The sequence below is a fragment of the Herpailurus yagouaroundi genome, unplaced genomic scaffold (genome assembly GCF_014898765.1).
Source record: "Herpailurus yagouaroundi ecotype Mexico unplaced genomic scaffold, PumYag 29, whole genome shotgun sequence".
Classification (NCBI taxonomy): Eukaryota; Metazoa; Chordata; class Mammalia; order Carnivora; family Felidae; genus Herpailurus; species Herpailurus yagouaroundi.
The window spans coordinates 35,443,444-35,458,913 of record NW_024412377.1 but is presented as its reverse complement, the minus strand read 5'-3'; positions in this window follow the sequence as shown (position 1 = coordinate 35,458,913).

The following is a 15,470-nucleotide window of genomic DNA, read 5'->3' as shown; positions in this document are numbered from 1 at the left end:
TACAGTTTTTTGTTATTGTTCTCTATCATTTGTTTTTTATTTTCTTAGAATTTCCATCTTTCTGCTCACATTACCTCTATATTCTTATATGTTATCTATTATTTTCTAGCATATTAATATATGTTTTAAAAATTCCTTCTCCAATGAACACTATAGTCTTGCCCTATCTGACTCTGGTTTTGATGCTGTTCAGCCTCTTCAAACAATATTTTTTGCCTTTTAACATATCTTGTAATTTTGTGTCGAAAGGCAGACATGATGTATTTGGTAAAGGGGCTGTGGTAAATAGGCTTTTAGTAATGTAATGACAGGGTGTGGGGAAGAGAAGAAGCATTCTACAGTCCTAGGATTGCATCTGCCTTTTGGTGAATCTATGCCCCTGGACTATGAACTTCACCATTACTTCTCAGTATATCTTCCTGCTCTTAGGTGGAATAGTATGGCTAGAGGAGGCTAGAATTGGCTATTTCCCTTCCCCTGTATTTAAAGCTAGGGCTTACTGAAGTTGAATTAAAACTCAGAAGGTTACACTCTTATAAAATAGTTTTTCCTGAGAAAACACCTCATTATGAAAAACAGAATTTTCGGGGCGCCTGGGTGGCGCAGTCGGTTAAGCGTCCGACTTCAGCCAGGTCACGATCTCGCGGTCCGGGAGTTCGAGCCCCGCGTCAGGCTCTGGGCTGATGGCTCGGAGCCTGGAGCCTGTTTCCGATTCTGTGTCTCCCTCTCTGTCTGTCCCTCCCCCGTTCATGCTCTGTCTCTCTCTGTCCCAAAAATAAATAAACGTTGAAAAAAAAAATTAAAAAAAAAAAACAGAATTTTCTGGTATATTTAAACATGGTTCCTATTCCTTCCGCCTGTCAAAGCCTGAGATTTTTCTCCAATATTCACTCTGAGGACCTGATAGAGCTCCTGGAAGTAAAGCTCACAGAAGTGTGGGAAGCCTCCTATGACCAGGTCCCCATAGTTTTTAACTCTCAGAGTTGTATACACATAGCCTCTAACACTTGTCAATTACTGTCATATTTCCCTGCCCTGGTACTGGTTCCAGTGGGGATACCTGCTCATGGATTTTTGTTCTGGTAAGTTCTGTTTCCTTGCCTCTGTCTCTCCAATATTTGGGGCAGTGGTTTTATCTGTGATCTCATTTCTCTAAAAGATCTAAGAAGAGCTGCTGATTTTTCAGTTTGTTCAGATTTTTGTTGTTAGGATAGCTGTTGTGACTTCTGAGCTGCTCACACGCTGGCCTACAAGTCCTTAATCTCAATTAAATTTTTTTTAAATTTTTAATCTGGATTCCCAGTTATTACAACATCATTTGTTGAAAATACTTTCCTCTACCACTGGATTGCTTATCTAATTTTGTTGAAAATAAAATCACCACACAAGTATAGATCTGTTTCTGAGATTTCTCTTCCATTTCATTGTCAATTTTTTTTTGTCTATCCCATGCTGTCTTTATGATACAGAATTACAGTCTTTTATTCTTCTTGAAAAGTGCTTTAAATATATTTTTAGATTGCAATATATATTTTAGAATCAGGTGTAGATTTTTACAAGTTAAGTCTGCTAAGACTATGATTAGGATTGCATTGAATCTACAGATTTTGAGAGAATTAATGTCTTAAAAATACTGAGTCTTTCAAATCATAAAGTATATCTCTCCATTTATGTAGGTCTTAATTTCTCTTAAAAACGTTTTGTTTTCCGTGTAGAGACATCATACATCTACTGTTTAATTTACTCTTAAGCACTGTATGTACTGTGACATGATTGCCAATGGAATTTTTTTATACTTTCTCAATTGTTCCTGCTAGTTTGTAAAGAAAGGTACATAGGTTTTTTCCATATTGGCTTAGTGTCCTGCATCATAGTCAGATTTAATTTCTAGTATTTTTGTAGATTCCTTAGGATTTTCTATATAAACAGTCATACCACCTGTGAATTAAAGGCAATTAAGATGTTTATTTCGGGGCGCCTGAGTGGCTCAGTCGGTTAAGCGGCCGACTTCGGCTCAGGTCATGATCTGCGGTCCATGAGTTCGAGCCCCACATCGGGCTCTGTGCAGACAGCTCAGAGCCTAGAGCCTGCTTTGGATTCTGTCTCCCTCTCTCTCTGTCCCTCCCCCATTCGCGTTCTGTCTCTCTCTGCCTTTCAAAAATGAATAAAATGTTAAAAAATATTTAAAAAAATAAGATGTTTATTTCCTGTCTTATTCCAACGAATACTGGGACTTCCAACGAATGTTAAATAAAAGTGGTGTCCATGTGTATTTTTGCCTTGTTTCCAACATCTAGGGGAAAATATTCAATATTTTATCGTGTATGATAGTGACTATATTTACATACGTCATTTATCATATTAAGGAAATCACCTTTTATTCTTTGCTGGAAATTTTTATCACATATGGGTGGATTTTCTCAAATATTTTCTTTGCAGTTATTGAAATATTTTTCTCCTTTATTCTGTTAATACAGTGACTTACATATTTATATTAAATGTTTAAAAGGGGAATTCTTAAACCCTATTTAATCAAGATTTAATGTCTGATTTATAATTTTAAATGTTTATTAAAAGCATTTTTAAATCCTGCGTAGTAAAGGCTTAATGTTTTTTTGTGCTACATTTGGTTGTGCTAATATTTTGTTCGTTGCCTATATTCCCAAGAAATACTGGTCTTTGGTTTCCTTTGTTTTTTCAATATCTTAGACTATTAGTTTCATAAAATAATTTGGGAGCAATTTGTCCTCTTTTTCATGAAATGTTTAGTGTAATATTGGGGTTGTTTCTCCATTAATGTTTCTTGGAATTCATTAGTGAAACCATCTGGGTCTGTAGTTCACTTTGTGGTAAAATCTTCTTTAATAATTTGATTTACTTAGGAGATATGGAGCTATTATTCATTTGAGTCTGGGAGTAAAATTACAGATTTATAGCTTCTGTAAATCTGTAACTTTGTGTCTTCCAGAACTCTAGCCACTCTTTCTTCTCTTCTTCCCCCTCCTCCTCCTCCTTTTTGTCATATTTTCTCCTTTCTCCCCTTTGGCATACCAGTTACACATATATTAGAACTTATAATATTACGCTATAAGTCCCAGAGTCTCTGTTTACGGTTTTAAAATCTTTTCCTCTATATACTCCAGATTATTACCATTTTCCTAGTTAGCTTCACTGATTCTTTCCTTTGAAATTTCCATTCTATTATTAAGTGACATTTTTAGTAAGGATGTTGTGTTTTTCCTTTCAGCTTCAGAATTTCTATTTGCTTCTTTTTTTGAATGTTTTTTTATCTCTCTGCTTTGATTTCCCACCTTTTAAACCATTGTGAGTATATTTTCCTTTATCTTAATTTACCTCATTGAGTACAACTCTTTGCAGTCTTTCTACTACTTTCAACAGTTGGGTCACTCTTGCATTGGTGTCTCCTGAGTGTCCTTCCTCTTGAGAAAGGATCACATATTTCTGATTCGTCACACATTAAGTGAACTTGGGTTAGATACTAGATACTGTGAATGATATGCTGAGGATCGTGTTGTATTACCGATTACTTTAATTGGATTCAAGTTGGAGGCAAATTCTTTAGTAGCTCAAATCCCAGCACAGTTATTTTATCTTCAGCTAGGGTCCGTTCAGCAAACACAATGGTATATTTATGTTTGACTTAGTGAGTTTACATGGACTTGGGGAGAAGGGTGGGTTCACCAAATAAATTAGAGACTATGTCACAAAGGGAAAAGCTGGTGATGATTCTTGGATAGGCAGTCAATAGTGTCTGCTACATAAAACTCTGAATTGCAAAATAACCAGGAGATACTTTTCACATAGACTAACATAGGAATGACAGGTCCCAGAATCGTGCAACGTGGTGCTGTTAAAATTAATTACTAGATAATTTTATGAAAATAGTATTGGAAAATTTATAAAGTAAAAATTGATTTATTTTCATCCAACTATATAGCCACTGAAATGGGAGTGTGATTAGTGTTGTTTAAGAATTCCGAGGTATGAACATTCTAAGCATGGATATACACGGAACAGGGAGAGCACTCTAGCTGGGGAAGTATATGGACTGATATATAATCATATTGAGAAAATATACGGTTAAATGGATATCATTAGACTATGATTTTCTAAAAGGTCTAAGTTTTCTCAAAAGGTGGTAAGTTTTATCAAAAAAAAAAAAAAACAAAAAAAAAACAAAGAAAGTATATTAAAAACAAGAAACACCCGGTATTATACAAGCAACCTTCTTTATTTAAAGAAGTACCCTAGAGGAGACATGACCAAAATAGTTAGGGATGAAGTCCAGTTAGTTCAAGAGTGAGAATGATATTAAAAATTAAGTCATCTTTCCACACAGATGAAAGGAAAGGCCAAGGATTATTTTCTTGGAATAAATTCCCAGAGATCACCTGATGAAAGATTGTATCATTGTCCTGCTCATTCATGCAGTTTTTTGACAATTTCTTTTCAAAACTTCCAACTGACCTAGAACTTTCAACTGCTGATCATTTCAGTGTCTTTTGGACCTCGAAATTATTATAGCGGCACCTGGGTGACTCAGTCAGTTAAGTGTCTGACTCTTGATTTCGGCTCAATGATCTCATGGTTCATGAGTTCGAGCCCTATGTTGGGCTCTGTTGAGCATGGACCCTGCTTGGGATTCTCTCTCTCCCTCTCTCTCTGCCCCTACCCCACTCACAAGTGCACACTCTCTCTCAAAATAAATAAACTTAAAAAATGTTAAAGAAATAAAATAAAGTATTATAAATATATATCATCAAACACAGTGGTCTCATCAGGGATGCCTATGGTTAATCAAGTATCAGATATTTGACTTCTAACCCCTTCTCATCCTAAAGTGCCTGGATTTTTGCCAGTCTTTTTTATAGTAGCTTGCATAAGATCTTTAAAAATCTATTTAGTCAGAGTTCCCCTTAATCCACATTTACATTTACTCAGTATATTTCTCACTCTATTACTATCCTCCTAAAAAAACAATTTTACATTATTTTTGCTTTAAGAGATGGATATAGTGAGAAGAATATTGGGCAATTCGGGTACACAGCTTCTAAGGTTCTGTCAGTAATTACCTGGATAATATTGGGCAAGTAATTTTTCCTTTATGGACCATAGTTGCCTCATGTGCAATTATGGAGAAAAAAAATGAAAAGAGAGTTTGGTATTAGATGGGCATTTCAGTTCTATTACTCCATGATCCCAGAAGATAACCTCAGTGACAAGATCACACTTCCAATGTTTAATATCATCCACAGTGCAGTACTGAAAAAATATAACCTTTGTTATTCTGAGCCTCATAGGTTAGAGAATTTTAAAGCCAGAAGTTATTTATCCCTTTGCCTAAATATTAGCCCTAGGTCTCACAATTGTTTGTGTCAGAACCAGAAATATAATCTAGATTTCCTAACTTCCAGGTCTGATGCACATCCCTCTTTTTTCACCTGACAATGTCGTAATTACACACTCTGTGAGTCTGACGAATATTCTCAATTGTTCTTTTCTCCTCAGGTGAACATTGTAGAAGACACTATCAGAGGAGATAATTAAAACACAGGTTATCAATCATTTGTCATTCCACATTTTACTCGTATCTGGACAGACTCAGCATTCTCCAATAGTAATGAAAGCCTTGAAAGTAAAGGCTAAGAAACTAAATATCTTCCTGTAAGAAACAGCGCCAGGAAATACACCTTGGTCAGAAGATAAACCCAGAATAACATCCAACAGCAAATAGCATACACATCTCCTGAGTCAAAGGCTGAGTTGAGCTTCAAAATATTGCTCAATTTAAAAGACATCCCCTTTCCTTTCTATGCATTTTAAGATATTTTTAAATGAAAAATCATTAAAAATCTACTGGTTAAAGATGATCTGCCTCTCCAACAAAAACATGTTACTTTTTATTAGCTTTACTAGTCTCTGTACAGTAGTGCTGAAGATAAAACATCGTAAGAAAATAGTGATGATTTATGTAAAGGCTCTTAAAATGGTTCTCTTTGCAAAATGTAGGGCAGGGGGCAACCACTCCCATGGGTCCTGTCCCTGTCTAATCTTCCAGTTCCTTCCACAGGAACCTCACACATTTAGAACTGAGGACAGTGCCTCACCTGCTTCTCTCTACCCAAGGGGAAAGCTCCCTGGGCTCCGGCTGTCAGTCTTACAGCTGCTTTGATGAAAGATAGGGATCTAGATGGGATCCCCTCCATCTGCACACCAGCCTCCCTTCACTGCGCCCCTGTAGGAGACAGCCACTGTGACAAAACAGTTCCCCTCAACCTCATCCCTCCCCACCTGGGATTTACTTCCAGCTTCTGCTCTTTCCTGACGGGAGCTGAGGGATACCCAGCTTTCTCTTTATCCTCCACCAACATAATGCCAGCCACAAATTTCTAATTTTCCCTAATAGCCACTTAGTGAGGTGGCTTTGAAAAAATTCACTTGGTAATAAAGACAAGTCAGATAGGAAGGAACAAAAAAAATTCCCTCCAAATGACAGAAGCAAATATTTTTAAGACAAAATACCATGTAAATGAAACTGGCTCCCAAACCTTACACAATTCATTTCTTCCTAAAACATTCGTCTGCTGTCATGTGGATACAGTCTTGTGCATTTTCAGTAGTCCTAAAAGGGTAGTGTTTATCAATAAAATGTTCCTAAGTACCAAAACTGATTATGCTTTATATTGCTAAATCTGGAAGTTGCTTTATTTAAAAAAAAATCTGAGGTTTTTATCTTTACCAAATATGTGGCTTCCTTGCTGTCTGTATTTCATTTCCCTTGCTTATTTACCAAAAGATAAACTAGTCACATTTCCCCCCTGGCTTTGCTTAGTTCTAATTTTTTTTTAACCTCACGGACAATTTTCTTTTGAAGTTTGAGAATGGGAGATCCTGTGCTTAGGTTTACTGAGTTTGTTGTAATTTCAAATTTTACTCAGTTTAAAAATGCACTAACAGAAAGTCAAGCAACAAACTTAAAATTCAAAAACAGAGTTGAAAACAGCAGCAGAGTTTGCTACCTAAATTCTAACTCATAAGCAATGAGTCCATAGGGATTTTTTTTTCCCTCTCGCAGCCCCCATTGTTCTCTGAAAAAATGATTGGGCATCATCCCTCAGGCCTTCAGTGCTCAGATTGGGATCTGGTGTTAAGAATCCTCACTGAAAGACGCCCCAAGTGCTTACTGGGAATGTCCTCGAGTAGCTTAAAAAGGCTTTTTCTCCACTCATTATGTAGAATCTATCCGCTGCCATCCAGCCCTAGATTTCTAAGCAAAAAAACCAAATTGTGTTTAATCTTGGCACAAAACTAGCTCAAGAGTCAGGTCTCTACCTCAAGCAAAAGAAAGGGAGGAGCAACTTGGCACATAGAGCAAGCCCTCAAGTTAGGGCAAAAGGCTGTCATTACTACTACTGTGGTAGTATTAATAATTAAATGGAAGAGGCAGTTATGCAGAACAATTGTCTACGTTTAGGAAAGGAATAAAGAAGCAGAGGACATGCGTTTGAGTATGTATTCAGAACCCAGAACTTTCTGGAAGAATAAAATCAGGCACCTGAAAGAGAAAAATACAGGAACATCAATGTAAAGAACCACTGTCCTTACTCCTTAGATCCTTCCAACACAGATACCCCCAAACTTCGATACTGGTATTTCTGAAGTTCAGAGTCCTCAGACTGGGTACCCAGGACTTTTCTATTCACAGGAGAGTGTCCGAAGAGGGGTCCTGGCTCTGCCACTGGAACAGGTTTCTTCACCTTACTGGACTCCAACACATACACCTAAGGTCAATACTCCTTTCTGCTTCCCTCTGTTATTTGTCAAAGACGACGAACTCACATGTTTATTCTTGTACGGCACTTAAATTTCTTTGATAAATCAAATATCCAAAGTTGCCTTCCAATTACAATGGGCTGCTTTCCCAGTTGTACTAAGCAATTCTTTTACTGGGCTTATTTCTATCAATCTAGAAGCTGACCTCCAGAAGAGAAAGAACCCAGCACCAATTCATATAAATAACACTAATCTGTTATAAGTAAATATTGAACTAGTGCAAAAGCTGTTCATGTATTTGGAGGAAGGTGGTCAAAAGGTACAAACTTCCTGTTGTAAACAGGTACTAGGGATGTAATGAACAACATTAACGCTGCTATATGATAAGCAGGAAAGTTGTTAAAAGAACAGATCCTAGGAGTTCTCTCACAAGGAGAAATACATTTTTTCTTTTTTTTTTATCATATCTATACGAGATGATGGATGTTACCTAAACCTACTGTGGTGAGCATTTCACAATATATGTAAGTCAAATCATCATGCTGCATACCTTAAACTTACACTGATGCATGTTAATTATTTCTCAATAAAACAGGGAAAAATGAAAATGGGCCATGTTAGCTCTTGGCCCTCTTCTTAATTCATGCTTTGCAGTTAAAAAAAAAAAAACCTATTTTTCAATCAATTCCAAATAATCTGACAGGCTCTGTATTTCAAAAATAAAAAAAAAAAAAAGATCAGATGTCTAAGAAGAGGTGCTTGAAGAGGAGTGTGTATTTGTGTATGTATGTTTAATAAATGAGTAAGGTAACTTCTCACAGTTATACTTCTAATTGCAAAAAATACAAGAATAAACTACTTCTCACAGGAGAGGGTCCGAAGAGGGGTCGGAAATGTATATTTCCCTATTTTTAAACATGGCGAAATAGGTAAAAGAGTAAAAATAATACCAGCTACGTAAATAAATCCAGGAAACATTGCTACCTAGTGCTATAAAATAGGAAGAATATACCCTAATCCACCCACAAATGAGCATGACTTTGGTTAAAGGCAAAACAGTATTTCTTTCTCACAAGTTAGCCAAAAAGTTTTCTAAGTCCTTTCTCCCTTTGCCCATAAAATTTAAATACATCAAATCAAAATAGCCAAACCCCACTGACAACTGAAACAGGAATGTGAAAGCCAGAATGGTATAGGCAAGAAGGAGCCATTGTAGATACTTGAGCACAAATTAATTTTAAAATGACATACTTTTGAACTATTATCCTGAGGGCAGTCTCTTTATCCCTTAGCTAGAATTCAAGCAATTTATTGAAATGCTCTCCTAATTCACGGATAGTCTAGGATGTTCTCAACCACAAGGACGTGCTCTTCTAAAGGCACAAGTTGGAATAAACTCTGAGAATTTTCCAAAAAACCTGCTAAATGCCCCGAACATTAGGAAATGTTCTTCCTCCCTATCCCACAGCTTCAGCAGGGGCCACTGTTGTTCTTGCAAGTGTACTACATCTTTTAAGTATATGACGCTTTCTTGCAATTCACTAGTTTCATGCAGGCGTAGTAGTTCATTACCACTAGCCCTGTCACCCTAGGCAGTTTGCCTCATCTTCCCAGGCCACCAGCCTCCAGCTGCTCTCCCTCCTTCTCCTCCTCCCACTCCTCCTTTTTGTTCTCTTTCTTCCTCCCGCACCCCACCTGTGAAGCAAGGGCAGCAGAACTAAGAAATTTAACGTCTTTTCCAACTATAAAGGTTCACGATTTTATAACTGTTCATGCTGATAAGGGGAGGTGATAGACAAAGGGGAGAAAAAGACAAAGGCTTGATCTGAGCTCCATAAATTCTGGGTTATGTTGATTTCTGTGAAAAGTTATTTGTGAAATTTATGGAATTGTCTAGACAGTGATCAATCCACAAAATTATCTGTATATATAGTTTGTCTTGCAAGTTTTGGTCCTGTACCCAGCTTTTATGCCTAACTGAAAAATTCAAGGCTAGCTGCGTACCCATTTTTAAAGACTTGTCTTTAGATAAAAACAAAGCAGGCTAGAAAATAATACTATTTACCTCCGTCCTTCTTTTCTAACTAAACTATCAGTAAAGTTCAATGAAACAAATTTACTCACACAAAAATAATGATTTTAAAGATTAGGAAACATTCAAATTTTTCATAGTTAACTGAAAAGAAAAAGGTAATTTTAATATGGAGCTCTTACTACAGCTTTCCACAATTGCATGCTATTTATGAACATAAATTTCTACTTTACTGTATTCATTTTCTAGTTATTTGTGTGAAAGTATTTTATTGAACATTTAGCAATCAAAATGTTTTTAGACCTCAAAGTCATTCACTAAAGTAAAAAAAAAAATCTCTGCAATAATCATTCAAAACTCAATACTAGATTACATATTTCTTGAGGTCAAGTGCCATGTGTCATTGTCTTCTACATAGTTCAAAGATTATAGCATATCAAGCTAGCACTAAATGTTTCACAATGCACTTCGTATTAAATTACACTCCTCTGTTACCTTGCACACATATAAAACATATTCCTCACTGGTCACTTACTGCAGAAGATGTGCACTGTAGTCAGTGTCCTGACTATGACACAGAATTTATCCCAACTGACCCAGAAGAAGAGACTGGAACAAAGTTGCCAGTCATGGAGGTGTAGGTAGGGGAAATTAACAAGCAAGGAATGATGATGGCAGACCAGCAATAGAGAGGAACTGTTACCACTCCTTGAACTTAAGGGGCAAGAGGAGGAAATAATATTGCAGGGACTCCAATGAAAGTTGGATCCCTGGAGGAGGGGTCATCCAGCAGGATATGTGGATCTGGAAGGACACAGCCAATGTCAGAAGAGTTACAGGCAATTGAAGAGGAGAAGGAGAGGAAGAAATACCCAGAGTTCTCTCTCCTGGGCTCTGATCTTCTGGAGATCCCATTCTCCCACCAAGAAAACTAACTGCAAGTTGACACTGGTGATGCACAGGCGTTAACACAGAGCTGAGCAGAGACGGGCAGGAAACGGATCTGAGAACCAATCTACCAAAAACCCAGAACCGTGAATATTGCCTCCTCCCAACACAATAATATTTCTAATAGTAATTAGTGGATAATCTTCTTTGTGGAAGTCTATTTAACAGAGGCAAATTTTGTCAGATAGGGAGAATGAGTTTCAGGTCAAATTAGATTTATGGAATTGTCTAGACAGTGATCAATCCACAAAATTATGTTTTAATAGGAGGCACACAGGACAGCATATAGATTAGGGAACCCTTACTGGGAAGGAATTAAAATAATAAGGTGGAAAACACAAAATATGCATACAGGAGTCTGAGAACAAAAGGCAAGGACAACAAGTCAGGTTGCATTGTTGGCAAAAAGGATGTAGCCCAGTTGCCCAGACTACAGGAGAAACTGTGAGGGACTGTGTCGGGGACACATCACAGGAAAAGATGGAACCCTGATCCTTCATGAAGCCAGAAAATAGAAGTCACACAGTTCCCTTCAGCTCTTTATATAGGCAGTAGGACAACCAGAAAAAAAAAAAAAAAATTCAGGGACTATTTTCTCCTCCAAAATGTTTTCTGGGTCCTAAGATAACTTTACTTCATTTGTCATGAATAATAAAGCACCTAAAACCATTCATTCGTTCATGCTTTTTACAAGGGATGCTGCTCTTAGTTATTTGCAAAATCCCTCACCATGCACGCCCAGCTGGCACATAGTAGGTATCAATAAACTTTAGTTAAATCAAAACCAGTTAAATGAATGCACGAAGAAAGACATGTATAAATGTCTGTTGTTTTAAGACACTGCACCTTTAAAGAAAACGTAATGATGTACCAACTGAGTCACAGACATAAATTACTGATATCAGAGTGTTTAAAATTCTGATCAAGGATACAGGACTAAGAAACCTAGAGGGCATGAGGTGGAAGGAAGGACAGCGCTACAAAGGGACAGCTGGAAACACAGAAAACAAACAGAACTCTTCATACTTCACAGCTTTGTCAAGGGAAGGTTCTGTTTACCATCAGCTGGGAGGAGACAAACAGAAGCTTTGTGCAAATATGTTTGGTGTGTTTCGTGCCAATTGAGGCAGAGTGGAGTTTCCAAGAACTTTTGTGATTTATTGTATAATTTAAACATTCTTATATAGTTGTTTGTTTGTTTTTTTTCCCCTTCAAAAGATCTTTACCACTACCTGGGCCATTTTTCATTCTCCACAACAGATCATTAAGTCTGTCTGAAAGCTTGGGAATAGAACATTTAATTTAGTTTCAAATTTTGAAAAAAAATAGTTAAGCCAATACCTATGCTTTGAAATATCACACTCCTTTATGGAGATTTAGTCTTAGAGAAGGCAGAATCAAATTATAAATCTGCTCTTTTTTTTTTTTTGAAGATGCCATGGATTTCCTAGAGGAGAACCTATACATCCAGATTATATAGAAAAAAAATCATTGAAAATACATGGCATGCATTACTTTCTAATTGTGTTCATTTCACGAGTTTTGATAAAAAAGCCCCCCTTTGCCAAATATATATCAATATTTATTTGGCTGATTAACTGGTACTCAATAATTCAACACAGAGCTATTTTATTACTTTTCTCTGCCTAATCTTTTCCAGCAAACATATATTGGTTTTGCATAAGTAAAGCCTCCTAACCATTCTTATCATTTCCACTCTGCCATCTCTGACATATTAGAGTGATGAGTGGTCATTGATAAGGAGGAAAGGAGCAGGGAGGGGGGGAAAGAGAAAACAGACAAGGCAGGTGTTACCAAAAAAATTAGGACAGCAGCCTCTGATTGTTAACATTAGGACTCAGCCCCTGAGTTCTAAACTCTGTTCTATCACTGAGTGACTTGGGCATCTGTTCATTCAGCTATAAAATGAATGAGGTAGATTCGTCTGTTGCTAAAGTTCCCACTAGCTCTGAAGTATTGCACTGCTCTCTGTGGCTTAAGACCTCTTTCCCTTTCAATTGAAACCCCTTGTTAAAAAAATAAGATATCACTGTTTGATTTGTCCCAAATGTCACTGACTATACACATCATCTCCAGCCTCATCCTGGAAAGACCAGAAGCTCCAACAGTGCCTTAAAACTGGCCTCTTCCATATCGGAAAGGGAGTAAGAGCTGGGACACATAGCCCAGAAGACTACAACTGCAGACTTCAAAATAAGGCCTGCACATGTCTACTTTGTAGAACAGCCTGGCTGACTTTTGACCTGACTTATTATTATTTGAAGCAGCTTACTGACACTGTCAATTACATCACACATAATAGAACACACATCTTGTAATTGATGTGCCACAGATAGTGCCAAGCAACATAAAGAATCCAGGAAATACATACTTAAAATGTAAACTGCTCAAACAGAAGAGCTACCGAAGGATCTGGAAGTACATACGCAAACTGCTTCTCTGAGGCTGAATAGCTACAGCTTAGGCTTCTTCAGTGGCTGCTGCCATGGTCTTGCTTTTAAAAGCCTCAATAACTTCTCAAGGCATCACATTAAACAAAAGGCCACATCTATTTCCTCCAATAAAGACTTAATCTAATATTACTGGATATGTTTAGGACATAGAAATAAAGCATGCCTTCCAGAGGTTAGAAAAAAAAAGAAACACAGCCTTTGAGAATTAGTAGGTACCACTCTAATCTGAAGCTTGTACTGTCCTTTTCAATCGTTGCAGAGAAACAATTAATAAAGGAACCCATTAAGACCTGATTATTGCTGCTAAAAAAGGAAGGTAGAATTTCAGTCCTTTGAAGTAACTGAGAATGATTCAGGCCTCATTACAGAGATATAATCTACATTCATACATTTATGTTAGTGATTCAAATCTATTGGGAGAGATTGAATTCCGTTAAATAGTGCATCTTTCCTGTGGAACTTTTCTCAGGCTTTCTCGGGCTAACCTAAGAGGTGACCTAACAATGAAAAGCAGTGGAGTATTTAGGGATTCAACTGTGCTATAAAAGAAAGGCTGTACAGAAAAGAAAAAGAAGAATGAGATATAATCTAAAAAGCTATGTCAGCTTTTCCTTTGGGCTGTTTTGTAAATGCCCTTCCTGTCATCACGCTGTACAGAAGAACGGCGAGAGGACTCTAGAACTTTTAAACACTGCACCTGCTGCAACCAGATTTTAATATGGAAGTTTGACGATGTGTTTTTCCCCCCCATTTCAAACAGAATAAAAACACAAAACTTCTCACAAAGATCTGAATAGCTTTCTCTGCTGGAGCAGAAAGTTGGAGTGTCTATTGTGAGCTTTAAAAAAAATTAAAAGGATCTCAAGCTGGCATCAATAGGGTTGATGCCCAGTGTAGAGAAACCTCAAAATAATAACTTCCTGTACTTTGTAACTTTTCACAGCAGAATCTTTACTGTATGGTTTCATCAAACATATTTTTAAAAACAACATGTAGTTTTAATTAGTTGTCAATTCAAACATTTGGATTCTGCTGAACAATTGGACTGAAACTCAAGTCCCTTAGAAACACTACACTCTTTCAGGCATTTGTTAGCTCAGGTATAAAACTGTGAGCTAGAAAATTAAAATTAGCACAGTGATTTCATTTTTAAACACCCATGCTTTAGTGAAAGAACAAAACTTTAAGCATACACATGACATATGCTCTTTATTTGTTTAACTTTCCAATTAATAGCCACAGAAATTAGAACTGATTATATTAAATTAAAAACCCTACCGTGGTGTTCACATTGTCAACATCTTTTCAGTAAGCATTGCAATTGGTTACAAACAATGCAATTAAAATTCTGATTCTAGCATTACAGGGTTCTATTTCAAAGACCCTGAATGCATAGGAAAATGTAAGCGCATGCATATAAAGTCATTTTTTCAGGTCACTAAACAACATAATTGGGCAATCATTCCTAATGCCCATCTCTAAAGCTAGATTTTTTATTTCTTCGAATTTTGTTCGGTTCACAATGAAGACTAAGGTCAAACGCACACTATAGGGATTCTGGCTTGTAGTATATACACAAGCACTTCTGATTAGTTCTCTCCAGATTACAGTTGCAGAGGTCAAACTCCCAAGTTCACCTTGAAGCGATTCTCCATCTTAGAACAGCAGTCTAAAGATTAAGCTGAACCATATGAAATTGCCACTTGGGAAGGTCAAGAAATAGAAAATAGTGGCCATTTCATATGCTTCCACATAAGGCTAATGTCCAGCTGCCTTACAGAAGCTAAATATTTTACATCTTCAGTAACTCCCTCCAGTTAAGCCTTCCCTCATTCACCGAAATTCTAGTAGTGAGCCTCTAGGAACTCTCTCTTACTCGTGTTGGAACCAATTCTGCTAGTAGTGTCCTCTCGCGCCTCTTAATTCTTGGCAAGCCTTCCTAGCCAGGGATTTGGTTCTGTCTACACCTGGGTTGTGGGCACTGCTAGCAGTAAGGGTGTTTCCAGGTAGTGAGTGTGGAACCGAGAGGGAGACTGGTAGTTCACTTGCATCGCAAAACAAAGCTCTCTTAACATAGAAAGTAAAGATAGAAAAAAGAAAATGCCCCTTTTATGACAGGGTGCAAAGGAAATCGCATAGAAAACAGAATTCGGCCAAATCGCATGGTTAAATCTTCACAATCTCAGTAAAGTGGGTTCGCTTTGAAGTGCACGCGTGGTTCA